Source organism: Delphinapterus leucas, chromosome 7 (assembly GCF_059928025.1).
Source record: "Delphinapterus leucas isolate spDelLeu-1000000601 "Yukka" chromosome 7, BTC_Dleu_Yukka2, whole genome shotgun sequence".
NCBI lineage: Eukaryota > Metazoa > Chordata > Mammalia > Artiodactyla > Monodontidae > Delphinapterus > Delphinapterus leucas.
The window spans coordinates 44,181,989-44,198,118 of record NC_143135.1 but is presented as its reverse complement, the minus strand read 5'-3'; the positions used below and the strand labels follow the sequence as shown (position 1 = coordinate 44,198,118).

Genomic DNA, 16,130 nt, shown 5'->3' with positions numbered 1-16,130 from the left:
TGACCCTGAGCCTGGAACCCAGACCACAGGTGACCATGAACGCGAGCTCAGACACATCCAGCTCTCCTCACCTTACTCTCCTGTCTGCAAAGGGAGCCAGCTGTACCTTATTTCTACTCCTAGAACAGGAAGGTTATTGAGTCATTAATTTGTGTTTTGTCTCCAGTTGCTGTGGATTTACCAGCAAAGAATTAATGCACCCTCCCTCTCCAGTCTTTCCACACTCCCTCCCCCAAAGAAGAGACTAGACATTTTGTGACCAGCAATCTGGGCTCTTCTCGCCCCGGGGGGAGAAGTTAACAAAATCCTTGATAACAGTCTCTGCAGCAGTGCTTGACATGGAGGGACCAGCAGAGCCTCCCAACAGAGACATCACCTTAAAATGGACCACCTGGGCCTGGACACAGATGAGTGATCTCCACAGGGAGAGCTAGGCGCCCTGCTGCGGCTCCATCTTTCCTGGGCTCTGAGTTCTGTCAGAACCCAAGGAGTGGGGGGAGCTATAAATAAGGTAATAAAAAAAAAAAAGAAGGGAATAATATGAGACTTCTCCCTGACCTCGGTGAGTAGGAGCTTGAACAGGATGCAATTTGATTTTGAAAAATAAAAATGACCTTGTAACCTGAGCGTTGAGGGACAGTGTCTTGGAGCCCTTGCCACAATCATTCCAGACACTGTGGGAGTTCAATGTTCTGGAACGTGCACATCCTTTTGTGTCTTTACGCCTTTGTCCATTCTATTTGTAATTTTGGAATGTCCTCCCTACTCCTTCTCCAGCTGAAAAAAAATATCATCTCTCAAGACCTTGGCCACCCAGCCACACTACTGTGGGGTCTTTGCTTCACTCTTGGGGCAGAGCTTCCTCCTCTGGCCCTCAAAGCTCTTGATACCACAGCTTACCTGCTAATAGGTCAGCCTCCCCCTCACTGTGCTGCTAGAGGGCAGAACCCGTACCTCATTCGTTTCTCAGCTCCAGTACAGAACACAAGGCCTGGTACATACAGGTACTTTGTAAGTACTTGTTGAATAAATATATAAATGATTGATACCTAATCAGACAGCCAATCAGTAAATGGTTGGTGCTTAGAAAAGTGGGATGAATCTGAAATGCCTGGTCAGAGAGGATGAGTGAGGCTTTTGGTGGAAAGCAATCAAGATCTCTTGGTGGACAGCGGTGGTCACTTATTAGCTATTGTCAACTGGACAACTTGGCGGATGACACTTGCGCTTATAACGTGTACCCATCGACAACCATAGGTCTTCCTCCAAGGAAAGGTCAGCTTCAAATTTAGCTGAATTCCCCTCCCCACCCCATGCTAGTTAGGAAGAGAATGTCTTCTCTTCCACCAGGCTATTTCACACCAGTTGGTCCTGTTGGAAGTTGGAAGGCAATGGACTGACTTTCTAAGCCTGTCTTGCATTTAGTATATTATTAATATTTAGGGCCAATGGAAAGGAAACAAGCATCCCCACTGAGCGTCCACTATCTGGCAGGCACCGGCACAAATCACACACAGTAGCTGTGTGACCTTGGGTTATTCACTTGATCTCAGGGTGCCTCAGTTTCCTCATCTCCAATGGGGATCCTAAGAGTTCCCATCTCAAGAGGTTGCTGAGGAGATTAAAGTGCTCATAGACAAAGTGCTTAGAAAGATGCCTGGCACATAATTAGCGCTCAGTCAGCCTTGGCTATTACTGAACAAATGATACACAGCAGAATCTTCAGAATAACCCTGTGAGGTAGTGATTATTGTCTCCAATGGCAAACGAGGAGACTGAGACCAAGGCTGTCCCTTGCCCAGGACCACACAGCCGGTACGAAGGCAAAAGGATGAGTCTGGGGCTTCCCTGGTGGCACAGTGGTTGAGAGTCCACCTGCCGATGCAGGGGACACGGGTTTGTGCCCCGGTCCGGGAAGATCCCACATGCCGCGGAGCGGCTGGGCCCGTGAGCCATGGCCGCTGAGCCTGCGCGTCCGGAGCCTGTGCTCCGCAACGGGAGAGGCCACAGCAGTGAGAGGCCCGCGTACTGCAAAAAAAAAAAAAAAAAAAAAGTATGAGTCTGAGCCTGACCGAAGCTCAAGGAAGAGCCAGTGTTTCCCCAGGTGACCATGCTTTGAAGGAAGTTTCCACATCCAGGGGTGGTTCCGAGGACCAGGAAAGGAAGCCATGGAAGGCTCTACGGTGTGTACCTTCATGTCCATGACCCATATATTCTGGGGACTGTGCTGATTTCCAACTCACTTTGCTCAGATTTTCAAGGAAAGCCTGTGAATACTGTGAATATGTTACTGATGACACACGGAGTCAGGGTAATTATTCTTTGTGCCACTGGAACGGAGGCTACTAATTGACATATTTCAGCGACCCAACACGGTACATGATTTGTAACAAAGCTCTTTTATTCCAAGACCTGTCTCTCAAAGAGTCAGTCGCCATTTCATCTTAGAGTGGGAGCCTCTGCCTTGGTTCTAATCAGAAGGGTGGTGGCAGCACCTCCCATTCTGCCCTTAGCTGCACAGTGAAAGGAGCCGTGTGAATTCACTGCTGACCTCTTGAAGCTACTCCCCTTTCCCCATCCTGTAGCCACCGCCCTCATCCAGACCACTGCCACGTCCCATGTGGACTCTGCAACAGCCTCCAAACAACTGCCCTCCCTCCTGCCTTCCTCGTCCAGTCTCTTCTCCATCCAGCAGCCAGAGTGATCTTTTGAAGGTGTACATTGGATCCCATCCCGCCTGCACGGTGCCCTCCCCAGCACAGCCCCTGAGGCTCCGGGGGCCTGGCCCCTGCCCACCCCTCCAGCCTCGTGCTTGCCTCCTAACATACTCCGTGCTGCAGTCATGCTGACAGTTTTGACTTCCTCCAGCATATGCTGGGTTTCCTCTCACCTCTGGATTTCTGCACATGCAATTGCATACCCACCCCGCCCTGCTTCACCTGACATCCTTGGGGTGTCAGTTCAGCATCACAGTTCTGTATCCCCTTCAACTAGGTGAGCCTGTCATGCTCTGTGGTCCCAGCCCTGTCTTTCCCGACCATGACACTGGTACTGGTTCCCTCTTTCAAAATGTTCTCCAAGCTCTTCACCACATTCTCCTTTCGACATGTGCTAAACGGTGCCTAGAACAGATCACGGGTTTCCAGCAGAGGTGGGATGGCTGAGCTGGGTGGGAGTAGCGCATAGTTTGTAAAAGCACAGCTTTGGAGCCAGCGAGAAGTGGATTCCAATCTCTACCTCTGCCACCTGCTGCTGTGTCACCTTTGGCAGGATATGTCTCCTCCCAAGTCTCAGTTTCGCCCGGTAGAAGAAGGGGATGGAGTGCAGGTAGGTGTTTGACCCCGAGCCTGCCTCCGGGTGAGCTCCGTATGCATGGCAGCCGAGGTGGGATCAGGACATCTGGGTCTATTCTGACCCCACCATGTGCTGGCTGAGCGGCGGCTCCGGGGTACTTCACATCCCATCTATGAAACTCAAATGACAGTGATTGCTACATTGAGCTGAGGGCTCTGGAAGCCCCTGTCGTAGTGCTCGGAATATTGTAAGCCCTTAGCCTGCACTTGTTATTAGCGAGTATTTTATAATAACCATTATGCTTGCTGCTATTGGCTTCTCCTGTACAGCCACCTTCAGGGGACAAATGATTGCAGAGGAGTCACGTCTCTGGCTGAAGCCCAACAGACAACAGACGTGCTGCCCTCCAGAGTGCCTGGCCCAGCAGGGAGAGGCTCCTCTCCAGAGACCGGAAGCACCTGTTCACCTAGAGCTTGTCTCCGCTCTCCTCTCTCCTGTGAAAAGAAACTCATCTATCGTGAGCATCTGCCTTGGATATAGCCTTTGGGCTCCTGGCAGCTTCTGGTTGGAGCAGAAGATGTGTATTTGGCGTGTTTGCCCCTTCACTTCCGGACCCTGAAATAAACAAGAGAGAGCCTGTACTCCACGATCCCCGCATGATGAGCAGCTCCGCTGACCAATGGCTTGCTCCAGAGAGAATCTCAGAAGTCTTACCCACAGCTGATCTCAGAGGCCCTCTCGTGGATGGCAGACAAAGGATAGGAAAGAAAATCACTGGCATTTGGACCTCACGAAAGAGGATATCATGAAGCTTCCATGGAGGTTTGGGAGGATGAGGAAGTAAAATGGATCCAGGCCTGGAACACAGGTCTTAGCTGGCGTGATGTGGCAAGACCCAAACCAGATAGAGGCTATAGACGGGAGGCATTGTGCCAGAGAAGCAGGGCCGCTGGAGGGAGGGCAAAGATGCGGGACAGAATGATGGCTTAGCATTGCAAGTTCTAGGGGGTGGAGGTGCCAAGAGGAGGAAGGGCAAGGGTTGGGTACCAAAGGGGTGGCTGAGAAATGAAGACCAAGGGTCAGCAACCAAGAAGGCAGATGAGGTCGCAGGGGTCGCGGGGCACAGGAAGCCACTACCAAGGTAGAACTTAATTTTTACCTAGTGCGCTTGTGACCCAGGCTCATAACAAGTGAGGCGTGTGCTAGTCTTACAGGCCCTGGGGATGCCTGGTGGCACGTCAGCCCAAGGCTGGACCTTGTGGCTTCTGGATGGGCACTGGGCAACATGTTTCTTGACCACACCAATTTTTTTCCTGTCTCTGTGCCTTTTCACCTGCTATTCCATCTTTCTGAAATAAATCCCCCACTTGTTACCCAGCTCAAATCTTACCTTCTTTCACCCACTCAGTCTAAATTAGATCCCCTCTGAATACCTTTAGCACCCCACCCTTTTTCTTATTAATGCTTATTCACAATACTTCTATTTACGTATTTCTTCGTTCAATGTCTGCCCTCCACCTCCATTGCCCTGTTAAAGTATAAGCTCCAGGAAGACAAGGTGCACGTTGCATATACCAACACCAGGCACTCAGGACATGTTCAATAGCTGTGATCTGAATGAGTGATTCCAGCAATCCCAGAGCCCTGGGCTTTCATTCACCATATAGAGAGGCGGCTTAACTCACTTAGCTGGCTCCTCTAATAAAGGCCATAAACATAAAATGTGCCAGATTTTACTGAACACAATGACTTCCTTCAAACCCAAGTGGTTTTTCAGCAAAGCTCTGACATTTAAGTGCATGCTGCTACAAACAAGAAGAGTTACTTTGGCTGCAGAGCTTGAATTACCGTTATAAAACTCGGGAAGTTATCAAATGAACCTGGGCGATTGCAGGTGGTTTCATCTTATGGAACCATGAACTCACTGTAGAGAAAGCCCCCCACCTTGCCAACACTTCCAGACGCCCACGGAGGAGCTGCTGGGCTGCCCCCAGACGTGACTGAGAACCTGAACTGTTGTAAACACAAGAGCGCATCACACTCACCAACAGCCCTTCCCAGGGAGCCGTAATCCTGTGATTGTTTCTGAAGAAACGGTGCATCCATCCGGGAACCACAAGAAAGCATGCAGGTCTTGCGGGCTGGTAGACAGAGTGTGAATCCTGCCTCTGTCACACATTAGCCTTTCACTTGGACCTGTTCTTGAATGTCAGTTGCCTTTTTATTGGGGCAACTGGCAGGTTTAAAAGAGATGCTGTACGAAAAGCTCCCTCTAGCAAAGACAGGCATCTAGTAGGTTCTTAGGAAGGATCAGGTTCCTTTCCCTTCCCAGGACTGGGAGCTGCTGGTACAAGGTCAGGGTCAGAAGACTGAGTTTATGTCCTATGTTTGCCACTTACATAAATAGACCTGTTTCCTTCCCAAGCCTCAGTTTCTCCCAGCTGCCAAATGGAGGAGCTGGACTCAGTGACATATTAGATACCTTCTACTTTTTGCATTCTGTGGTTCTAAGTGTTCTTGCCAATACCTCAAATATTACCCGGTATCTGAGACAACCAGTAGAGTTGTGAATTGGGAGTTATAAAATAGGGAGACACTGGAGGCAAGACATCAGGATACAGTGTGACCATTTCTCCTACTCAGAGTCTGGTGATCACTCTGTAGTCTTTGGTAGGAATAGCAGATAACACTCCCATGTTAAATCCGTTCACTGGTTAATGTCCTTCTGAAGCACGGGGTTAAGAAGGATTCTGAGGCTCTGTCTGGGCTCAGTGGAAAAGCATGCCACCATTTATTAGTAATATCTACCAAGGGTAAGTGATTGGGGGGCGGTGGCACCTTAGTCTTGTACTTCATAAGCACAGTCCACAGGATAAGATCCCAAATCCTGCCCAGCTTTTATCTCCTTATGACATTTAATGAGCTCTTCTCTCTTGGCAAAATCTTGCCACTGTTCCCTTAGCCCAGACATCCTCCTTCCTGCTCTCCATCCATCCAAAGCCAGCCTGGCCCTGTTCCTCCAAAGTCCTGAAACATGATTCGCACCACTCAAGTGGTCCTTATTTCTTGGCTCATCTTGTTAATTACCTTTTTATGTGTAGCTGTCTCGCCTAACTTGGCTGTGAAATGCTGAGACAAGAGTCAAAAGCCAACCCAGGCAGGCTGGGGGGAGGAAGACAAGGAAGATGGAGGCTGAGGCCTGAGAATGGCTGGCAGAAGACCAGCAACGTGTTTGCAGAGTGGCTGTAGGGTCAGAAATGCAGGCAAACAAAGACACTGACTAGGGCATCACCTAGACACCACATGCGTCTCACTCTAGTAGCAGCGTGCACGGGAATGAGAAGGAAAGAGAGGTCAAACCTGGGCAAAGCTAAGTCAAAAGCCAGAGGCTGTCAGCCTCTTCCCCCTATCACATATATTTATTTGCCTGGCTAATTCCTACCTACTTTGTCTGCCCTGAATTTGGTAAATGCCTGTCTGCCCTGAATTTGGTAAATGCCTCTGCTCTGCATTCCCGTGTCACCCATACCTCCTCCAGCTGTGTGCCTGTGTACCTTGTATATGTACAGTTTAAAGACACATAACACAAGGGACAACTGTTTACCTACCGCCCATTTAAGAAACAGTATTGGCAGCAACTTAGAAATCTCTGTGTGCTGCTCCTTACCCACAAAGGTAACCCATTATCCTGAATCTTGTTAATAGTTTCCTTGCCATCAAGCTCAATTATGTACTTAGTTTTACCTGGTTTTAAATGCTGTATAAATGGAAGTGTATTTTCTGCATTCTTCAACTTGCTTCTTGCTTCATTTATTTTCATCACCATTGTGCTCCATCGTATAAATGTACAGACATTTATTTATGCATTCTCCTGGTGGTCCACAGTCTGGTTGTTTTCAGGATTATGAACAGAGCTCCTTCGAATATTCTTATACATGTCTCTTGGCACCCAAGAGAGAGCACCTCTCTGTGTATCCGCACATAGTGGAATTTCTGAGCCACAGGTTAGAACACACGTTCAACTCTCCCAGGGATAGTGAAACTCTTCCAAAGTGAGAATCCCATGTTCCAGTCCCACCAGAACAGAGGAGCACTCATGTTGCTTTACAATCTTGCCAACATTTGGCATCGTTCCTAGATGGGGGTGAAATTCACTCTCACTGTAGCTTTAATTTGCATTTCCCTCAGTACCAGTGAGATGGAGCATTTTTTCCTATTTATGGGCCCAAAACACCAGCCTGTGAGAGAAGACCCATGGCCACCTTGCTCTTCTTAAGGAATCTCAAGAGCCTAAACAGGGCCTGGCACATGATAGATACTCGATAAGTTGCATGAATGAAGGATTGAGAGTTGAGCCTTAGTTCTGAGTCATCCCCCTGTGCACTTTCCTCGGTGCTCTCCCAGGTTTCCAAAGGCAGACATTTCATTCTTTTCAAGTGTAAGGAAACATTTTTTAAAGTCTGACAATGTTTATTCTTCCATCAGACTCCACAGAAAAATACCTCCTGGGGATCCAGTTTCCCAAGCCCTATTCTTACAATAAAACACTGCCGAAAGGTCTTTTGGACAGAATTCCTGCTCGGGAAAAAAAAAAAGGATGCTTTTTCTTGGAAGATGTCCCTGAAGGGGTCTGATTTTGGGTCAGCCATAAGAAGCCCCTGAAGCAGTTTCCCTGTTTGAAAGGGATCCTTCATAACTATCAGGAGGCAGCAGGAGGATTCATCTGGGAGGAATCCAAGAAGAGACCAGCTGTGCTGGAATGTCTGGAAACTTTTCATGAAGAAAAAGTTAAAAGGCTGTTCTGCAGGGACTTGAGATTTGCTGAAATAGCTGTTTACCTATAGGAAACCCAGGGGCAGCCATGGTGCCAAGCTCAGCAAACCAGCCCATCACAGACAGGGGCCCCGGCTTTCCTTGGACCCTAATGCTCTGACTCTAAAGATTGGGACCATGAAAGTTCATTTCCTTATGGGAAATTCCAGGAGGATCACTTAGCAAACACGTGGTGATTGAGATTAGAAGCCCTCTTTCAGTGGTTCCAAACAAGGTGAACTTATACATGGTTACCTTAAAACTCATAGCAGCCAAGAGCCCTGATTACTATTGTCCAAATGCAGGTTAGGGTGGACTCAAGACAGAATGGAAGAAAAGGAAGAAGACAGGCCTGGTCCTACCTGGGGCTGGGGAAGTGAAGCCAGGAGAAGGGTGGTCTCCAAGGATGTGGCTGACTCCTAACACATATCTGTGTGTTCCTCTATATCTCCCAGCCTTCTTTGAAGTCGGGAGGGATTGTGTGAGCAGCTCAGGCCAATGAAATAAGAGAGGAAATTACAGCTGTCACTTTCAGGCCCAGGTGGGTAAGTATCCTGTGTGGGAAACCCATGAACACTTCTACCGCTTCTCCTCCCAATCCGCTGGATGTTTACGCCAAGATGACCTTGAAGTTCAAAGACGGGGAACCCCCAAGCAACCTGAGTCCTCAGTTACCACTTGGAGAAGAGCTGGCCAGGAGAGCCCCCCAACATTTAGAGGACTGTGAAGTGAGTGAGAAATAAACTTGTCCTGGGTTCAGCCTTTGGGGTTTGGGGGCTGCTGTTGCAGACTGTGAACATTTCCCTGATTCATACAAGCGGCCGGCATGTGGAGAGGCAAAGTGACCAGAGAGGCTTGGGCCCTGCAGCATGGATAACAAGGGGTTCAATCTATTGGGGGAGACTTTGCAGCAGAAGTTTCCAGGCATGGGGAGAGACCGTCCAGGTCCAGAGGATGAGTCCATTCAGAGCAGGACCCCACTAGGGACTGAAGATACAGAGAGGAGATTTAGTCCCCAGTGGGGGAGAGAGGGAGCTGCCAGGGGTAGGCAGGTATTAGGACTCCCGCAAAACAGGCTGTAGGGGAGAGTCTTGTTCCAGTTCAGAACCAGAGCAGCAGTCAGAAAACCAAGGGAGAAGCCAGCAGGCTGGAAGAGGAGAAGCCAGGGGCTTGGAGACCACGCATGACTCAGGGCTCCTCTGACAGCCACAGGTAGCAGCCCCATGGCAGCTCCACAGATCCTAGTGTGAGCCAGCGGGAGGCGGGGCTGCAGCCACACAGCCAGCCCTGGTCAGGTGACACAGTCTAGCAGGGCTGACCCTCACAGCTTCCCCGTGCATGAAGCCGAGAAGGCTAGTTCCAGCCCAGGCGTTTCTATAGAACCAAAACTACAGAAGCCCCAAGCTCTGAGACAGAAGTATTGGCCACGTTCCAAATCAGGGTCCCATTGACACGTGTGCTCTCTACTCTAATTGCTTCTTTTGTTTTGAACTAAGATCTCTGGCTCCATTACCATCACTATTGCTGTAGAGAATAATAATGAGCTTGAATGTCACAGGGACTCAGGGAACAATTTTCTGAAATCCAAATAAAACCCTTCCCGTCCCTAGTGTGAGAGTCATTTTTATCAGATAACTCAGCCCATCCATTTACTCAGGAGTTCTCAGAGCCCTGTCTGGTGGGTTAAGCCCCTCTGAATTGCTGTAAGTGCCTTCTCCTGTGGATGTATTCAGAAAAGCTCGCTCTACCCAGCTGCTATTCAAAGCTGATCCCCAGGAATATGTTTAATTTATACTTTGCTATATGAAGATGAACCACTGACTCATTTAATGTGTTTCCTTTTTTATGTCTTTAATCAGTGGCTGTTTCTTTCCTCTCTCAGAAGCTTAATCTAATCAGAAACAACCCCTACTCCCCATATGAACGGCTCGTTAGCATGTTCCAATCAAATTCAAATTGATTGTCCATACCAGATGCCCCTCCCACACACATACAAAAAGAGTGACACTGGTTCAAAGGATAAGGCAGGAGGATAAGTTAGGAGGGTCCTTTCTGAAATGCAGGGCAATCAGAATCACTAGAGGAAAGCATGATACAATATGTCACCTCCCAGCATGGTGGAGCCAGATGACAGGTGACCCATGTGTCACTGGGACAGCATAGGTGGGGAAGTTTGGCAGACCCTGGGTGCAAACATTAGAGGAAAAGCTGTGTGTCTGGCCCAAGCATCGCACCCACATTCGGCTCAGAGGAACGCTCGAGGTTATCGTTCAGATGATAAAACAAATCTGAGATGCTGAACATTTTCTCACGCAGAAGTATTTGTTCTAAAGAGTTTTCCTCTTACTCCACTGGAATTCAGATTAAGAAAGCTAGTGTGCTGGGTTTTCACTTAAAGAGATTTGCCCTTTTCATACACATCAAAAGGAATTGTCAGCTTGGGTTTCATCTCTGATAGGTACCTACAGCAAACTCACATTAAAAATGGGATTTACGGGCTTCCCTGGTGGCACAGTGGTTGAGAGTCCGCCTGCCGATGCAGGGGACGCAGGTTCGTGCCCCGGTCCGGGAGGATCCCACGTGCCGCGCAGCGGCTGGGCCCGTGGGCCATGGCCACTGGGCCTGCACGTCCCGAGCCTGTGCTCCGCGGCGGGAGAGGCCACAGCAGTGAGAGGCCCGCGTACCGCAAAAAAAAAAAAAGAAAAGAAAAAACAATGGGATTTACAAAAGAGATCAGCATTGCAGTATAGCAGAACTGCAGGGGACCTAAAAGATTACCTTTCATTTCCCACCTGAGGTTCAAGGTCACATGATAATATAGAAGCACAGTAGGAAATGCTTCCAAGACCTCTGCCTCTTGTGAGACAGGAGGACATTGTGGTCAGAGAACAGGGGTTAAACAGTCTTGCTGTCAAATCCTACATTTCCCATTTGCTAGATTGGTGACTTCAGACATTTCATTTCACTTTCTAATATTGAGTTTTCTTGTCTGTGCAACGTGTCACAAAAATGACACATTGCAAAAGTAGATGTGAGGATCAAATGAGAGAATTTCAACACCTAGCCCAAGTTCAGAGCCCACTAAGTGTGAGGTATAACTATTACCAGTTTAAGATTCCACTGATGATAAGATTCACCACCGCAGTAATAAGAACTTTTCAGGGCAGGAGGAAACACCACATTCTGCTGAGCTTGAGATTTATATATCCACCTGCCTACATGTCACCTCCACGTGTGTGCCTCTCAGGCACGCAAGCTTACCTTGTCCAAAACCAAGTTCATGATTTCCTTCCCTGCCTCCCCAGATGTCCCTTCATCTTCCCCTCATCCGTCTAATAGCCCACGCCTGAAACCTACATAAATAATTATGTAACTCATCTGTAATTACGTCCTCATCCTCCCCCTTCACAGCCAGTAATGCATCAGCAAATGCAGTCAGTTCTACCTCCTAAATATAGCTTAAATTTAATCACATCTTCAATATGCACAGACAACATTCTGCTCCAATTATTTTTGTGTGGACAACTCTATCAATAGCCTTCATTTTTTTTTAAACCAGGAATGTACAAATGTCCTTATTCAAAAATACAAAATAAATTACCTGTAGGTATGGACAATGACAGCAGTAAACCATTCTATGTTGTCAACTGAAACCAGTAACTGATGGTTATAGTGATTTTCTTAAACATCAGCCAGCCTTTTCTTCAGTCATCTCCTTCAACTGACCTCTCTTAAAGTTATTGGTGAGGAACGCTGCCTTGAGCTTCCTTTCACATCTCATTAATGATGGTAAAGCACTATTCTAGGAATTAGGACATGCCGCCTCCCATCCCACCTCCCATCCCCCCCATTCCGCCCATTCCAGGATCCTTCTCTTCTTTTCTCTTCTTTAGGAATTTCTGTGACTACGACTTCTACCATAGTTAACAGAGAGGCCACTCCAGCAGCATCCAGTAATGCACTTCTTACAACCTTAGTTGGATCGGTGATTCCTTTTTCCACCGTATTCACAAAATCTCCAAGCATAGCGTCATAACCAACTTCTGAAGAACTCTGCAAAATTTTCTCAACTTCAACACCTGCATTCTTAGCAATGGTCATTGCAGGAATTTTGAGTGTTTTTAAAAATAATTTCTATACTAATGTTTTGATCTTAATTAGCTGGAGTTTTGAATCCAAGGCTGGAAGGCACTGAAGCAGGGCACAGCCCCTTCCCAAAACAATGCCTTCTTCAACAGCAGCTCACGTAGCATTAAGGGCATCTGTAACTCTGTCTTTCTTTCCATTCACTTCAACGTCACTTGTCCCACCAACCTTTAGCACAGCAACACCATCTGAGAGTTTTGCCAGACGTTCATTCAGTTTTTCCTTTTCATATTCACTAGCTGTAATATCTAACCGCTCGATGATTTCTTGAATACGCTTTTCAATTTGAGCCTCGTCACCTTTTCCTTTCAAGAGCATGGCATCATCTTCAAGATTTAGAGTTAGCCCTTCTTCTCCAAATGCTGTACCACCAGTAGCAATAGCCATGTCTTTAAGCTGGTTCTTTCTGTTGTCACCAAAACCTGGAGCTTTGACTGCTACAACCCGAAGATCAACTTTCAGCCTATTCGAAACAAGTGTACTCGGAGCTTCTCCATCCACATCTCCAGCAATTATGACCCAGGGCTTATGGTGAGCGTTGGCAATTTCAAGAGCAGGAACAATGGACTGGACACCAAAATTTTCTTTTCACTCAACAGAACATAGGCATCTTGGAATTCACAGTTCTGACCTTTTGATGTATTAATAAAGTATGCAGAGATACACCCTCTATCAAACTTCATGCCTTCAATAATTTCTAATTTCGTCATTCAGTGTTTCTCCATCCTTTACTGTGATAACACACTTTCTTCCAACCTTTTTCATCGCATCAGAAAGGATGTTGCCAATTTCGTTGTCTCCATTTGCAGGTATCGTAGTAACCTGGGCTATCTCTTCTGGGGTTGCCACAGGTTTAGACTGCTTCTTAAGTTCAGTAATTATAGCATCAACAGCTAACATCACACCTCTCCTGATTTCCACTGGATTAGCACCTTTGCTAAGCTTCTCGAAGGCTTCCTTGGCGATAGAGCCAGTACAGTAGCAGTAGTGGTGCCATCCCCAGCCTCTTCGTTTGTGTTATTGGCAACATCTTGAACAAGTTTAGCGCCAATATTTTTATATTTATCTTTTAAGTCAATGGACGTTGCAACAGTCACACCATCTTTTGTCACTCTGGGACTTCCCCAACTCTGTTCAATAATCACTGTCCTTCCCTTTGGCTCCATAGTAACGGCTACAGCATCAACTAAAAGGTCTACACCTTGAAGCATTAAGGCTCAGGCATCCGCACCAAAGTTTACATCTTTGGCATAAGCCCGAGTGAGATGAGAAGCCAGTGCCCTGGACACTGGCCTCATCTGGCGAAGGACTGCAGGTAATCGAAACGTTTCTGTGGGGCGGCGGCACGGCTTGCAGGCGACGAGACAGGCCGTCAGTGGCGAGTGAGGGACAGACTGCAGGGCACACACAGCAATGAGCCCGCGTCCCCTCCCTCCGCCTATCAATAGCCTTCTAATACGTTTTTTTGCTTGTTTGCAAGCTTGTTGCCATCCAATCCATCTTCTAAAATTATAAATCAGATCATGTCCCTTCTCCACTTTAATTCAATTCAACCATTATTTATTTAGTATTTCCTTCCTTTGTGCTGGGGGCTGTAATATGAGATGGGAATTTTGTCACTGAACGAAACCTACAAAGCCCGTGACTTTTTGGAACTTATATTCTGTGCTTTTCATTGTGTCCCTCCGACCCCGAAAATTCTTATGTTGAAGCCTTATCACCAGCCCCCCACCATGTGACTGTATTGGAGATAGAGCCTTTAAGGATGTGATGAAGGTCAAATAAGGTTGCAAGGACTGAATCCTGACCAGACACAACTGGTGTCCTTATAAGAAGAGGAAGGGACCGTAGAGCTCTCTCTCTACCATGTAGGGCACTGCAGGATGGTGGCTGTCTGGAAGCCAGGAAGAGAGCTCTCACCAGAATCTGACCACACTGGTTCCCTGATCTCAGACTTTCAGCCTTCAGAACTGTGAGAAAATAAACTTCTGTTGTTTAAGCCATCCAGTCTATGGTATTTTGTTATGGCAGCCGGAATTGACTAATACAGCACTCATTACAATTTGTAACGATACATCTATTCTTTGTTCCCTTTCATCAGCTGTCTGTCCCATTATACCATCAGCTCCAAGAGGGAAGGGGCTGTGTTTACTTTTTAAACATTGTATGCCAAATATTAAGCATGTAATTTTAAGCATTACATGCTCAATGTTAAACATTGTATGCCCAATGTCACCTATGGCAGGCGCCTACCAAATAACGTCAAATGAATGAAATTGCATTAAATGTACATATAAAATTATAAGTTAAGTGATCATGTCCTGGTTTGCCCATGACAACATTGGTTCATGCCTGCTGGTCCAGTGTAACAGTTAGTGGTATCCTCTTTTACTCTCAAAAGTGTTCTGATTTGGATAATAAATTGTAATTTATTTATATATTTATTATTTATCTATGTATGCCAAATTTATCAGGCACAACCTGATTTTAGAAACACTGAAACCCAAGATAAGCATCTGCCTTGAAATCACAGTATTACTAATATTTTCCCTCCCCTACGCCATGATTGCTTTATAGGAAAACCAATTCTAAGGCAGTGAAAATGGCACACGCCGTCAAGACCCTCACTCGCTGAGGAGCAGCATTTGAAGTAGGCATAATGAATAAAGCCAGACATACGGCACTGAGTGTGGCCAGCACTACGCAAGGAAAGAGGTCCCGTTCCTTAGACTATCCAAAACTAGAGAGAGAGCCCAGACACAGAGAGAGACAGGACCTCGGGGAGTAAATGTCTCCTGGGGGTGTTACTGGGGGTGACTATCTTCAGGGCTGACTTTATGTGCAGGTAAGCCCGCTCGATGGAAAAACTTGTGTGTAGGGATAATTTCTGTAAACCATCATTGGTAAGCACTGGGAAATTTTACTCATCAGGATCTTGCCCCTTGCATCGCTTTACAAAGTGAAGAGCATTTGCAATGGGAGTAGATGTCTCTTAATTCCCCTTCTGCAATTTCAGATTTGTGAGTAGGAGGATTTTTCCAAAGAAAACCACAACACTGGATGGTGATCATGCTGATGCTTAAGAGGATGAGGGGGAGGAGGAAGAAGAGGAGGAAGAGAGGAGGAGGGGGAGGAGAGGGAGAGGAAGGGGAGGAGGAGGGGGAGGAGGAGGGGGAGGAGGAGGGAGAGGAGGAAGAGAGGGGGAGGGGGAGGGGAGGAGAGGAAGGGGAGGAGGAGGGGGAGGAGGAAGAAGAGGAGGAAGAGAGGAGGAGGGGGAGGAGAGGGAGAGGAAGGGGAGGAGGAGGGGGAGGAGGAAGAAGAGGAGGAAGAGAGGAGGAGGGGGAGGAGAGGGAGAGGAAGGGGAGGAGGAGGGGGAGGAGGAGGGGGAGGGGGAGGAGGAGGGGGAGGGGGAGGGGGAGGGGGAGGAGGAAGAAGAGGAGGAAGAGAGGAGGAGGGGGAGGAGAGGGAGAGGAAGGGGAGGAGGAGGGGGAGGAGGAGGGGGAGGGGGAGGAGGAGGGGGAGGGGGAGGGGGAGGAGGAGGGGGAGGAGGAAGAAGAGGAGGAAGAGAGGAGGAGGGGGAGGAGAGGGAGAGGAAGGGGAGGAGGAGGGGGAGGAGGAGGGGGAGGAGGAGGGGGAGGAGGAGGGGGAGGAGGAGGGAGAGGAGGAAGAGGGGGAGGGAGAGGAAGGGGAGGAGGAGGAGGAAGAGGAAGGGGAGAGGAGGGGGAGGAGGAGGGAGAGGAGGAAGAGAGGGAGAGGGAGAGGAAGGGGAGGAGGAGGAGGAAGAGGAAGGGGAGAGGAGGGGGAGGAAGGGGAGGAGAAAGAGGAGGATGGGCAGGAGAAGGAAGGCAGGGGCAGTCCCTGCTCAGTTTCTATCAGTC

At 48.0% G+C, this 16,130-nt stretch overlaps 1 protein-coding gene and 1 pseudogene across 1 annotated transcript in view; both read right to left on the bottom strand.

The window, feature by feature from the left end:
* GALNT18 (polypeptide N-acetylgalactosaminyltransferase 18) overlaps nucleotides 1-16,130 on the bottom strand; it is a 353,583-nt gene that overhangs the window by 74,967 nt on the left and 262,486 nt on the right. The gene's annotated exons all lie outside the window — the stretch shown is intronic.
* Nucleotides 19-14,929, bottom strand: LOC149748721 (60 kDa heat shock protein, mitochondrial pseudogene; annotated as a pseudogene).